Consider the following 12,719-nt stretch of genomic DNA (forward strand, 5'->3'; position numbering starts at 1 on the left):
TAGCCATAAAGCCAAATATTGAATTCATTCAAAGAAATCAGAACATTTAAGTATACAAGTTGAGTCATAATAAATAAAGTGAAATGACACAGGGAATAAGTATTGAACACATGAAGATAACAAGGTGCAAAATGGCATAGAAAGCCAGAAGCTTACCTGAAATCTGTCAGTATTGAGAGAGAAACCCTGCCCCTATCAGTACTAATTGATATCAGCTGCTTTAGTCCTAATTGATGGCCTATAAAGGCTTCTCATTACCCAGGAGGCACACAGGAAAGACTTCATGATGGGTAAAAGCAAAAAACTCTCTCAAGATCTTCGTAATCTTATCGTTGAAAAGCATTTTGATGGGAATGGTTATAGGCGCATTTTCAGAATGCTGAATGTTCCTGTGAGCACTGTGGGGGCCATTATCCAGAAATGGAAAGAGCATCAGTTCACCATAAACCAGCCACGATCAGGTGCTCCACGTAAGATCCCTGTCTGAGGAGTCCAAAGAATAATCAGGAGAGTTCACCAAGTGCCAAGAACCACTCAGGCAGAACTTCAGCAAGACCTTGCATCAGCAGGTACTATTGTTTCAAAGAAAAATATAAGCAATGCACTGAACGGCAATGGCATCCGTGCACACTCACCATGCAAGACTCCATTGCTGAACAAAAAGCATGTTGAGGCTCGGTTATGTCAGGGAGTTCCCTGCTCCGTCTCTCGTGCGTGCCCCGCCCGCACGGAGCTCTTTACCCGACTACTGATTTGGATCACCTGCGGCTCATTCAACCACTGATCACCTGCCTATATCTACCCCTCACCTTCTCACACTCACCGTCCGTTATTGATCGTACATGTGTTTGGTTTCCCTCCTGTGGTTTCGCTTACGCTTCTCGTTGCACTCTGCTCTGCGCTTCCCTTCGCACACCTTGGGGATTTATATTCACGAGCCGCCTTGCTTTGCGGTTCGGGACTCTGTGGGCCGCGCTCCATGTTAGCGCACCACTGGATATCCTTTTGCATGTGTTCTGTGATTGGCATTGTCTATACTTTGACATTAAACATTGCTTTGCTTCACTTCGGCTTCCGCCTCAGCTTCTCGCATTACAGGTTAAAGTTTGCGAAAGAGCATTTGGAGAAGCCTGTGGATTGTTGGGAGACTATAGTGTGGTCAGATGAAAGCAAAATTGAACTTTTTGGCACTGCCCACCACCCCGAGAACACCATACCAACAGTTAAGTTTGGGGGTGGAAGCATTATGGTTTGGGGCTGCTTTTCAGCAAGGGGTACTGGCAGACTTCATATTATTGAAGGCAGGATGAATGGAGAAATGTACCAGGACATTCTGGATAAAAATCTGCTGCCATCTACCAGAAAGCTGAAAATGAAAAGAGGGTGGACATTTCAGCAAGACAATGATCCCATACACAAGCCCAAGGAAACAATGAAGTGGTTTCAAGGAAAGAAAATCAAGTCGCTTGAATGGCCCAGTCAATCACCTGACCTAAATCCCATAGAAAATCTATGGAGAGAACTGAAGATCAAAGTTCATAAAAGAGGCCCAAGGAACCTTCAAGATTTAAAGACCATTTGTGTGGAAGAATGGGCCAGAATCACTTCTGAGCAATGCCAGACGACTGGTATCTTCATACAAGAGGCATCTAGAAGCTGTAATCACCAACAAGTATTAAATAAAGTGTGTTCAATACTTATTCCCTGTGTCATTTCACTTTATTTATTATTACTCAACTTGTATACTTAAATGTCCTGATTTCTTGGTATGAATTCAATATTTGGCTTGATGGCTACATCTGGTGGAAATTTTGTGTCAATAGCCCACTTAGAAATCCCCTTATTGATAAAAATGCTGGTGTCATATACTTATTTTCCCCGCTGTATGTGTATATGTGCGGTATGGTGAGGTGTAAAGTGTCCATAAAGTGTCCATACCACTCGATACCAAAGACCATTAAACCTGTGAGCAAATAAATTCTTGTCTTCAGAGTCATGTGAGGGAAGGGAGTTTATCTGACTGTCAAGGCACTAACACATGTTGAGAACAGTACAATATATATAAAACTGATATTAAACCACTAAATATATATGGATATTCTTTTCTAGGAAATTACCTATTTATTGGGTAATTAGGCAGATTTTCCAGATTTCAAGATATTCAAAACAAAACAATTAGAGAAGATTGAAAACAATTTAGTGAGCTATACTGGTTAAAGCCAACAGTTGGCATCTAATATGAGTCTGAGCTAAAAAGTAAACTTTGTATAACTTATATACTGTACCATTACTAAAGGGGTCCCTTTCAAGTCATGCTTCAGTCAGAGTTTGGCAAGGCAGCTTCCGAAGTTATTCTCCAGCCAGAGGCTGGCAAGTCGGCAGGGGCCAACAGCGCAACCACCTCCCACAACCTGCTCATACCAGGGGATGTGCAAGACCACTTACCATGACCTGCTCATACCAGGGGCAAAATGGCACAGCCTCCTCCCACAACCTGCTCATGTCAGGGGCTAGCAGCACAGCCCCTTTTCATAACCACCTGTTCCAGAAATATGACTTAAAAAAGAGAATTCTTACTTCCAAATCGAGGGTCTAGTTTGAACATTTGTCAGTGTGCAGCGATAATGCTCACTTCTGTGTTTATGTAGCCATGTGCTTTTATTTTGGTCTGTGTCATGTGTTTGTGTTTTTAATGTTACGTCTATACTCTTGTTTTGTGATTTGTGACAGACATTTTTTTTTTTTTATGTAAAGCCGAGGAGAATAAAAGTGCACACACAAAATAAACAAAGAAACTAAAATCATGATCTCATTATCTCTCAACTGCTGAGTTGTATAAAGAAGAGAATTGAAGTCACTCTGGGTAAGGAGGTCTGCAAAATGCCCCAAATGTAAATGTATAAATAAATCAATATAAAAACAATAATTTAGGTGGAAATTATTTTAATAGCTTACTTTGTATAGGTGGCAGAGTAAAAAATAACAGTGAAAATGAACTGAAAGATAATATGAGGTTAAAATAATAAAATATATAATAAAATAAATGTTAAAACATGCCCTATAAAAACACATATGGCTCCTGCCTGCTCCACCTACTGTGAACTGTCACTGGGTACAACACTACCATCCCTCAAACTTCATCTCTAGGCCTCAATTTTGTCATTTGTTAAAATGTTATAATAAATATATAAAAACATTTAGCCTGTATTCTTATAAATACTGTACATATGTGTTGCTTATTTAAAGATGTTTTCAGCTCTATTACTGCTAAGCATAAACAATCCTTTTACATGCCTTAATTGCACCTTTCTGTTCCCACGTCTGTGCACATACTTTGAGACGTACTTTGTGATTTTAATCCTGTCCGAATAGGGCTTAAGAGTAGAATTATGCTTTTACATGTTTGGCAAAAATAAACTTAATTAATTTGAGTTTATTTATTTTATTCACCTATAAGTAAATATTCTCTTTTTTTCCTATTAGCTAACATTTTTTACAAGTGCAATACTACACACAGGCTTGTCTACTGTAAAGGTGCCAATTTACTGTTTTTTACTGTTTTTAGAATTTATTAAATTCTTACCTTAAAAATAGATGCTAGTTTTTGTTATATATTTAATTAAATATCAACATTGGTATTCCTCTTTGAAAGGAATTTGAAGTCTGCATTCTTTTGAATTCTGACATAATTTATTTCTGCTTTGTGTTAATGTTTCTTGTTAAAAGTGCTCTACACATAAAATGTAATTGAATTGGACAAAAAGATGCTGATTATATAAAATGTTCTTTATAACAGCAGCTCTGATTGTAGTTCAGCTGCACATCATGATCATATATTAATCTGATGTTACACAAGCTACTTCACCACACCAAGTTCTTCATCTATTAATTGGGATATTAAATAAAAGATGAAAGGAAGTAATGAACACATGTAAACGCACAATGCTAAGCACTGCACCATATCACACTCATGGTTCTCTTAAGAAAGACTGGAAGAGAACACAGGCTAGCAGGGACAAGACCAGGATCAGCGGGTGAGGAAACTTTATCTGTGCATCATCTGGAAAAAAAAATATACAGAAATCAATTAATTTATTTAGTTTAGCTACAAAACTGTACCTATAAATTATAAGCAGTGAGATTTACTATATACATCCATATATACAGAGGTAGTTGACAAATAAAGGAAAAAACTGATTCCATCTGTTATCAGTTTATCAGTGGTTTGTGTCCATTCACTCCTACAGGAAGCATCACTGCAATTCTTCATTTATTCAAAATCAGAGCCGCATACGGGTCTGATTGTGAATTGTCCACATACTTTCAGTCATTTTTGGTTTAAAATAAAACCAAAAATAACCAGAAATGAAATGAACAGAATTCCAGTAAAAAGTCCAGTTCACTGAAGATCCTGAAATGAACTGAATTATTGGTTGTATAAGAAATGAAATGTGCAGATAATAAAATACACAATTGTATCTCACCTGTGGGACTCGACACTTCATCTGATTTCTCCTCAGGAGGTTTTTCTGTAAGAGGAAAATAATATTGAATCATCCTGGTCCAATCAGAGCTCTTTGTGTTTCCTCTCTCACTGCTACTAAAGTGATTTACTGTGTAAGTGTAGATCAGGATCACGTGTAGATCAGGAACACGTGTAGATCAGGATCACGTGTAGATCAGGAACACGTGTAGATCAGCATCACGTGTAGATCAGGATCACGTGTAGATCAGGATCACGTGTAGATCAGGATCAGTACTAATCACTAAGAATCATCTCTGCAATCTTTCACATTACTGATACTATAACTAGTGTGATTACTGTATAATAGAGAAGATCATATTTTCATAAGCAGTGAAAAGCAGTGAAATTGTATTTTAAAGGTAATAAAGTGTAGAAATCAGCAAGAAGATCATTAGTGCTACACTGTTCCTGCTGTCTGGGGTAAAGACTTTCTGATTTCCAGCTCTACTGCAAACTCGTGTCATGAAAATGATTTCCATTTAAAGATGGCAGAGGGAATCTCCAAGTGTGTGATGAAACACTAATATAAAGATGCTCAGGTGTTCTGTGTTCTCCTGGATCATCTAACACACACATGAAGAGCTTTAAAATGAGCTGTTCAGTGCACAATTTCTCCTCTAGTACTGAAAACACTGACATTATGCTCACATTGGACACATGAGCTGCTTTTGTTCTACAGGACGTTTAGTGTCTTTCCACAGATTTCAGATCTGCAGCTTTGGTTTCTGCTGTGTGTAATGTTCAGTGTGTGTTCTACTGATAATAACTCACTTACCCCTGACTGAGAGAGAAACACGGCTGATCTTCTTTTCTTCATTAGTGAGAGATCTCTTGGTGCGGCTCACTACCTGGATGCTCGTGTAGACATTTTTATCATTAGGTGTCAGATTGCGCAACACCAAAGAACAGTTCCCCTTACGAAGCTCTTCCTCAGGAACATCCACACGATTCTTATATCCATCACCTGGAGTGAACCTCTCACCCTTTCGCTCAAACACAACCTTAGCTTTATTTTTCCACTTAATATGCAGTGTTTCAGTTCCTACACTCTCCAGTTCACATGGCAGAACAGCTGTAGATCCCAAATCACCAGATACACTGATCACTGATTCTCCAGAGTGGAGACCTGAAATAGAAAATTTAAATAAAATTAATCACATTTTAAACAATGCTATTGTATTGGATGCCATATGTTTGTGTTATATTAGAAACACACAAACATTATATACCATATACCGTAATTTCCGGACTATAAAGCGCACCCAATGAATTTGACAAAGATTTTTATTTTGAACATAAATAAGCCGCTATCCCTTCACCCAGACTCAACGCGTTACAACGGCTTGTATCTAAACAGTAGCCGACCAAGAAAGTCATTGTTCACTGTCTTCCTCCTTCCTTTCACAACTATTTCTCTCGGGAGTTTATCTTTTGGCATCATCATGTTTAAAAAAAACTATTTTTTTCCTGATGCCGTGCATCTCAGAACACAGGCATTTTTTCGTTACCGTTCGGAAATTTAATTGGTATAATGTTATGGGGTTCAGTTTTTTGGAAGTTTGTGAAACTGGGAAAAACCCAGGAAAAATGTATAAATAAGCCGCTTTGTTGTTTAAGCCGCGGTGTACAAAACGTGGAAAAAAAGTAGCCGCTTATAGTCCGAAAAATACGGTACATATTCAATTGGTGTAACAGTACACAAAATGCAAAATATAAAATGGCTGAGTTTATTATTATAATTAAAATATGTGATCAACAGTTTACATTTTTAAAACAATTAAATACCTGTTTGGTAAAAAAAAAAAAAAAAAAAGGTATAATAAATCAAATTAATACAATAATTTTTTTTATTTGTATTACACTGACACAAATGAAACTGATTAAATAAAATGAAATAAATGGAATGATTAAATAGTTTACATTTTTTAGCTCCTATTTGGGTAATACACAAATGTCTTAATTCCTTCTATCATTCATTCATTTACTGCCTCCAAATGTGGAATTGTCTGGATTTTATCGTTTTAAGAGAAATTCCTAAAGCTGGACATAAAACATATACGGATATGTATATGTGTCAGAGTGCGAGTGAAACAGGAGGCGGAAGCCAAAATACAGCTCGCTTGGGTCTTAATAACGGGAGCGAGGAAGAGACACACACACACAAGCACACACACACACGCACACACACACGCACACACACACGCACTCGGCAGTCCTTAGGTCGAGGGAGTCCGAGGTGTGCTTGGGGAGAAGCGTAGCTGATCCGAGATGCACGGGGAGGAGAAGCACAGCCAGTACAGGATGGCGGAGTCCGAACGGAACAGAAAGCAAGGAGTCCTGCATTAAACATAGAACCCATACATACAATAACGAACAAGGGAGGGAGTGAGAGTAAGGAGCTTTTGTAGAAGCGGGGTGGAGTGATGTTGAGCCCCAGGTGTGCCTGGTTAAGCCTGGAGCTCCAGGGAGAGCGGAGGGGCATGAAAGCCACAAAAAGGGGCGTGGCAGGTGGATCCCTGACAATATGCATATATATATATATATATATATATATATATATATATATATATATATATATATATATACACACACACACACACACACACACACACACACACACACACACACCGGCCACTTTATTAGGTACACCTGTCAAACTGCTCGTTCTAATCAGCCAATCACATGGCAGCAACTCAATGCATTTAGGCAGCTGCAGTTCAAACCGAGCATCAGAATGGGGAAGAAAGGTGATTTAAGTGACTTTGAAAGTGGCATGGTTGTTGGTGCCAAACGGGCTGGTCTGAGTATTTCAGAAACTGCTGATCTACTGGGATTTTCACCAACAACCATCTCTAGGGTATACAGAGTATGGTCCGAAAAAGAGAAAATATCCAGTGAGCGGCAGTTCTGTGGGCACAAATGCCTTGTTGATGCCAGAGGTCAGAGGAGAGTGGCCAGACTGGTTCGAGCTAATAGAAAGGCAACAGTAACTCAAATAACCACTCGTTACAACCGAGGTATGCAGAAGAGCATCTCTGAATGCACAACACTTCGAACCTTGAGGCGGATGGGCTACAGCAGCAGAAGACCACACCGGGTGCCACTCCTGACAGCTAAGTACAGGAAACTGAGGCTACAATTCGCACAGGCTCACCAAAATTGGACAATAGAAGATTGGAAAAACGTTGCCTTTTCTGATGAGTCTCGATTTTTGCTGCGACATTCGGATGGTAGGGTCAGAATTTGGCGTCAATAACATGAAAGCATGGATCCATCCTGCCTTTTATCAACGGTTCAGGTTGGTAGTAGTGGTGTAATGGTGTGGGGGATATTGTCCTGGCACTCTTTGGGCCCATAAGTACCAATTGAGCATCGTGTCAATGCCACAGCCTACCTGAGTATTGTTGCTGACCATGTCCATCCCTTTATGACTACAGTGTACCCATCTTCTGATGGCTACTTCCAGCAGGATAACGTTCCATATCTTAAAGCGCGAATCATCTCAGACTGGTTTTTTGAACATGACAATGAGTTCACTAATAATGTGGCCGATGAGTGTGTATATATATATATATATATATATATATATATATATATATATATATATATATATATTATATAGTGATGTAGTAGTAGTAGACGCACAACAAGTCTTTTATGCACAAAACAGGAAGAATACACACATACAGCGTAGCGGTGTAGTCCTGTGAACGCAAATGACAGTCTGTGTAAAGTAATCCACTGGACCGCGCTTGGGAAGCGTGGCGCTGGCAGCAGCAGAGAGATAGCAGTGCAGACAGCGTGACTCGTGGAAAAACACAAATACCTGCGTTCGCAGGGATAATCCAGAGATCAGAGTCTGAGAAAAAGGAAGATATAATCCCTGGTGCGCCTGGGAAGAGGCGCAGTCCACGCGAAGTGAGAGAGAGTGTCCGAGGCGAATGATACGTAGCGGGGATGAGCATACGCGAACACACAGGAACAATACGTGGACGGCATAAACGAGTGAGCGGTTTATAGTGGAGCTTGGAGTAAGTGAATAACTAGCTCCAGCTGTGCGTGATTCGGGCTGAGAGCTTGGGAGCACGAGGAGGCAATGACAGCCACCCAATGGGGCGGCACCGGACGTCCCAACCCACTCACCGCCCTCCGGGCCAGGGCACTCAGAGGAGGGCCCCTCCAATCTTCCAGGGCCGAAGAGGTCCCGGCCGGAACTGAGAGACGGCCCTGGCGACGACCCGAGGCTGGACGGAGTCTTCGGCGGAGGCCTGGAGCTCGGAGACAGCCACCACGGAGACCCGGAACGGGGTGACGCCCACGGCGGGGACCTGGAAAGGCGTGACGTCCCTGGCGGTGACCTGAGGCTAAATGATGACCGTGGCAGGGTTCCTCAGTGCGATGTCACCTTCCAGGGAGCTCAGGAGTGACCTGTCATCGTCCAGGGAGCTTGGAGGCAGGATGTCGCCATGAGAGGAGCTCGGGAGTGAGACATCGCCGTGAGAGGAGCTCGGGAGCGAGACGTCGCCGTGAGAGGAGCTCGGGAGCAAGACTTCGTCTCCTGAGTGCTCGTGGGGCGAGCCGTCACTTTTTGGGAGACTGTGGGGCGAGCCGTCGCCTTCGGATGAGGCCAGGGGCAGCGGTTTGACGTCCCTTTCGCAGTCCCGGAGCTGAGGTGAGTGCTCTGGGGACCCCTTGGGCGAGGAGGAGGTCTGTGATGTAGCTTTACCTTCTGAGTGCTGGTGGGGCGAGCCGTCACCTCTTGGGAGACTGTGGGGCGAGCCGTTGCCTTCGGTGGAGCCCAGGGGCAACGGGACGACTTCCCTTTCGCAGTCTCGGAGGTGAGTTGAGTGCTCCGGGATCCCCTTGGGTGAAGAGGTGTTCGTGGGGACGCGCTGGCGCGGAACCGGGCTCTCCTTGGGACGCTGGAGCGGAGCAGAACTTTTCCGGAAGTCCTGGGATGGAACCGAGCTCCCCTTGGGAATCAGGAGCGAAGCCAAGCCTTCCTCAGGGACCGGGAGCGAAGCCGAGCCCTCCTTAGAGACCTGGAGCGAGGAGGAGCTTTTCTGAAAGCCTAGGAGTGGAGAGGAAGCCGCCTGGAAGCCTAGGAGCAGAGAGGAAGCGGACTGGGGACCCTGGAGCGGAGAGGAGCTTGCCTGTAGACCCTGGAGCGGAGAGGAGCTCGCCTGGAGATCCTGAAGTGGAGAGGAGCTTGCCTGGAGACCCTGAAGCAGAGAGGAGCTCGCCTGGAGACCCTGGGACAAAGCCGAGTGCCTTTCAGGACTCTGGAGCGGAACGGAGCTCTCAGGGACTCTCTGGAGCGGAACGGAGCTCTGGGGGACTCTCTGGAGTGGGCCCTAGCTCTCGGGGACTCTCTGGAGCGGGACCGAGCTCTCTGGGACTCTCTGGAGTTGGACCGAGCTCTCGGGGACTCTCTGGAGCGGGACCGAGCTCTCGGGGACTCTCTGGAGCGGGACCGAGCTCTCGGGGACTCTCTGGGACAGAGAGAAGCTCTCGGGGTTGCTCTGGGACAGAGAGGAGCTCACAGGGTCGCCCTGGAACAGAGAGGAGCTCACGGGGTCGCTCTGGGACAGAGAGGAGCTCACGGGGTCGCTCTGGGACAGAGAGGAGCTCACAGGCTCGCTCTGGGACAGAGAGGAGCTTACAGTGGAGACCTGGAGCGAAGTGGGGCTCCTCTGGAGAGTCTGGAGTGTAGTGGAGCTCTCCTTGAGGGCCTGGAGCGAGGCGGAGATATCCGGGAGGTCCTGGGACGGAGCCAAGCTGTCTCGGAGGTCCTGGAATGGAGCCGAGCTCTCCTCGAAGCTCTGGAACAGAGCCGAGCTCTCTGGGAGGTCCTGGGGTGGAGCCGAGCACTCACGGAGGTCCTGGGGCCAAACGGAGCTCTCCTCAAAGCTCTGGAACGGAGCTGAGCTCTCTGGGAGGTCCTGGGGCAGAGCTGAGCACTACTGAGGTCCTGGGGCGGAGCCGAGCACTCATGGAGGTCCTGGGGCCAAACGGACCTCTCGTCGGGACACGGGAATGGAGAGGAGCTCTCGGGGCCACTCTGGAATGGAGAGGAGCTCTCGGGGCCACTCTGGAATGGAGAGGAGCTCTCGGGGTCGCTCTGGAACGGAGAGGAGCTCTCTATGGACACCTGGAACGAAGCTGAGCTCTCCTGGAGGACCTGGAACGGAGCTAAAATCTCGTGGAGGACCTGGAATGGCGCTGGGCTCTCCTGGAGGACCTGGAACGGAGCCAGGCCTTTCTGGAGGTCTTGGAGCAGGGCGGAGATCTCCAGGAGGTCCTGAGGCGGAGCAGACCCGTCCTGGAGGACCTGAAGCAGAGTGGAGATCCCCTGGAGGAGTATCCCGAGTTCCCTGGTTAGAAGCTGAATGAACCTGCCGCATGAGCTGAACTCGCCTCCAGTCACGCTCCACAACTCACTGGCAAGAGAGAGAGGTTTTCCAGACAGCAGAAAAATGTGGATCACGATTTTTGCTCTTTCCATCGGGTAGCTGGACGAATTCAACTCCATGTACCGATTCACGCGCCGTAAGAATTCCCCCCATTCAGCTCTGTCACCGGAAAAGCGTCTACACGGGGGCGTGGTGCTGCCGAGCATGAGCCGCGCGAAACCGCAGCGGATTTCCGGGTTTTCCCGGGGGCGGAGCTTAGTGGTCGCGTCATCGCGGCGGTACAAATCCTGCCTCCGAAATTCGGATCCGTTATTCTGTGATGCGGAGAATGAGGCGGAAGCCGAAGTAGACGCACAACAAGTCTTTAATGCACAAAGCAGGAGAATACACACATACAGCGTAGCGGTGTAGTCCTGTGAACGCAAATGGCAGTCTGTGTAAAGTAATCCACTGGACCGCGCTTGGGAAGCTTGGGGATGAGCATACGCGAACACACAGGAACATACGTGGACGGCATGAACGTGCAATAACGGACGGGGAGTGTGGGTGAGTGAGCGGTTTATATTGGAGCTGGGAGTGAGTGAATAACTAGCTCCAGCTGTGCGTGATTCGGGCTGAGAGCTTGGGAGAACGAGGAGGCAATGACAGCCACCGAAGGGGGCGTGGCAGGTGGATTCCTAACATATATATATATATATATATATATATATATATATATATATATATATATATATATGCATGTATGTTATAGATTATAGATTATATAATGGTTATATAACAAAATGTTACTTACTCACATGCACCGCACTCAATATAATGCAGATGGAAAAAAAGGTCATGATGTCCTAATAGTTTGGAGAAGTGTGTGGAAATCTTCTAAAACAAAAAATACAAGATACAACAATAAAATATCACGTGTACGAGTATTCAGGAGAGTCCAAATATATGTTCTATTCCATCATACCAACCATATACCTGAAAATATATACTATGAATATTCATTAAAGGTTCTAATTATAGTGTACATTTAAAACTATTACATTTATTGATATAATATGAATAACAATAATAATAATTTTCAAGAAAAAAATAAAAATTACTCCCTAATAAATACTGTAGTACTGTAGGACAATATTAAAGCCCCAAAACAACAAACTAGTGAGCATACGATGGTATACATACTGTAATAAATGCTCATTGATTGAATCATTACACTGTCAAAATCATTTTCTGCATTTTCTACCAGATCTCACCATTTTTTCTCGTGTTGTTTTTTTCCCCTGTTCTTGTTAAAGCTTAGTATTGTCACCTTTGCGTCACTGTCTGTGTGTATTCATTTTCCCATGTGTCACTTGTTGCTTGGTTTTTGACATTGTGTGGTCTACATTTTGTTTCCACTTCCCCAATAATACAAAATAATACCTTAACCACTGAGCTCCAACCCCCCCAATAATACAAGCATGGAAATTTCATCCTATCTGTGTTTGCCTCTTGTGTTACATGCCCCCCTGTGGCACATCCCAAATGTTTCTGAGTTTCACACCATCAGCCCTGGTTTGAATTCCCACCCTATGAAGGGCATGATGTTTTTATATATTACTGTAGCAAGAAACAGAACCTGATGATGGTATTAGTGTCATACACAAAATAAACAAATAAATAAATAAATACTCAGTGCTCTTTAAGGTTTAAACTGGATTCATGACATTCACCGCCTTTCAAGTCAAATTGTTTTTAATAAGTTGTATATTTGGGCTTAAATATCATATTCAACATAAAAA

The 12,719-nt window shown here is 44.0% G+C and overlaps 1 long non-coding RNA gene across 1 annotated transcript; it reads right to left on the reverse strand.

Annotated features, from left to right (window-relative positions):
* Nucleotides 1-2,926: 2,926 nt before the first annotated feature.
* Nucleotides 2,927-5,294, reverse strand: LOC124392959. Its single transcript, XR_006927249.1, has 2 exons — nt 4,485-5,294; nt 2,927-4,060 (listed from the first exon to the last, which is right to left on the reverse strand). It is a non-coding gene; the product is annotated as an uncharacterized LOC124392959 (long non-coding RNA).
* Between the last annotated feature and the right edge of the window lie 7,425 nt (nt 5,295-12,719).

The sequence above is a fragment of the Silurus meridionalis genome, chromosome 10 (genome assembly GCF_014805685.1).
Source record: "Silurus meridionalis isolate SWU-2019-XX chromosome 10, ASM1480568v1, whole genome shotgun sequence".
Lineage (NCBI taxonomy): Eukaryota > Metazoa > Chordata > Actinopteri > Siluriformes > Siluridae > Silurus > Silurus meridionalis.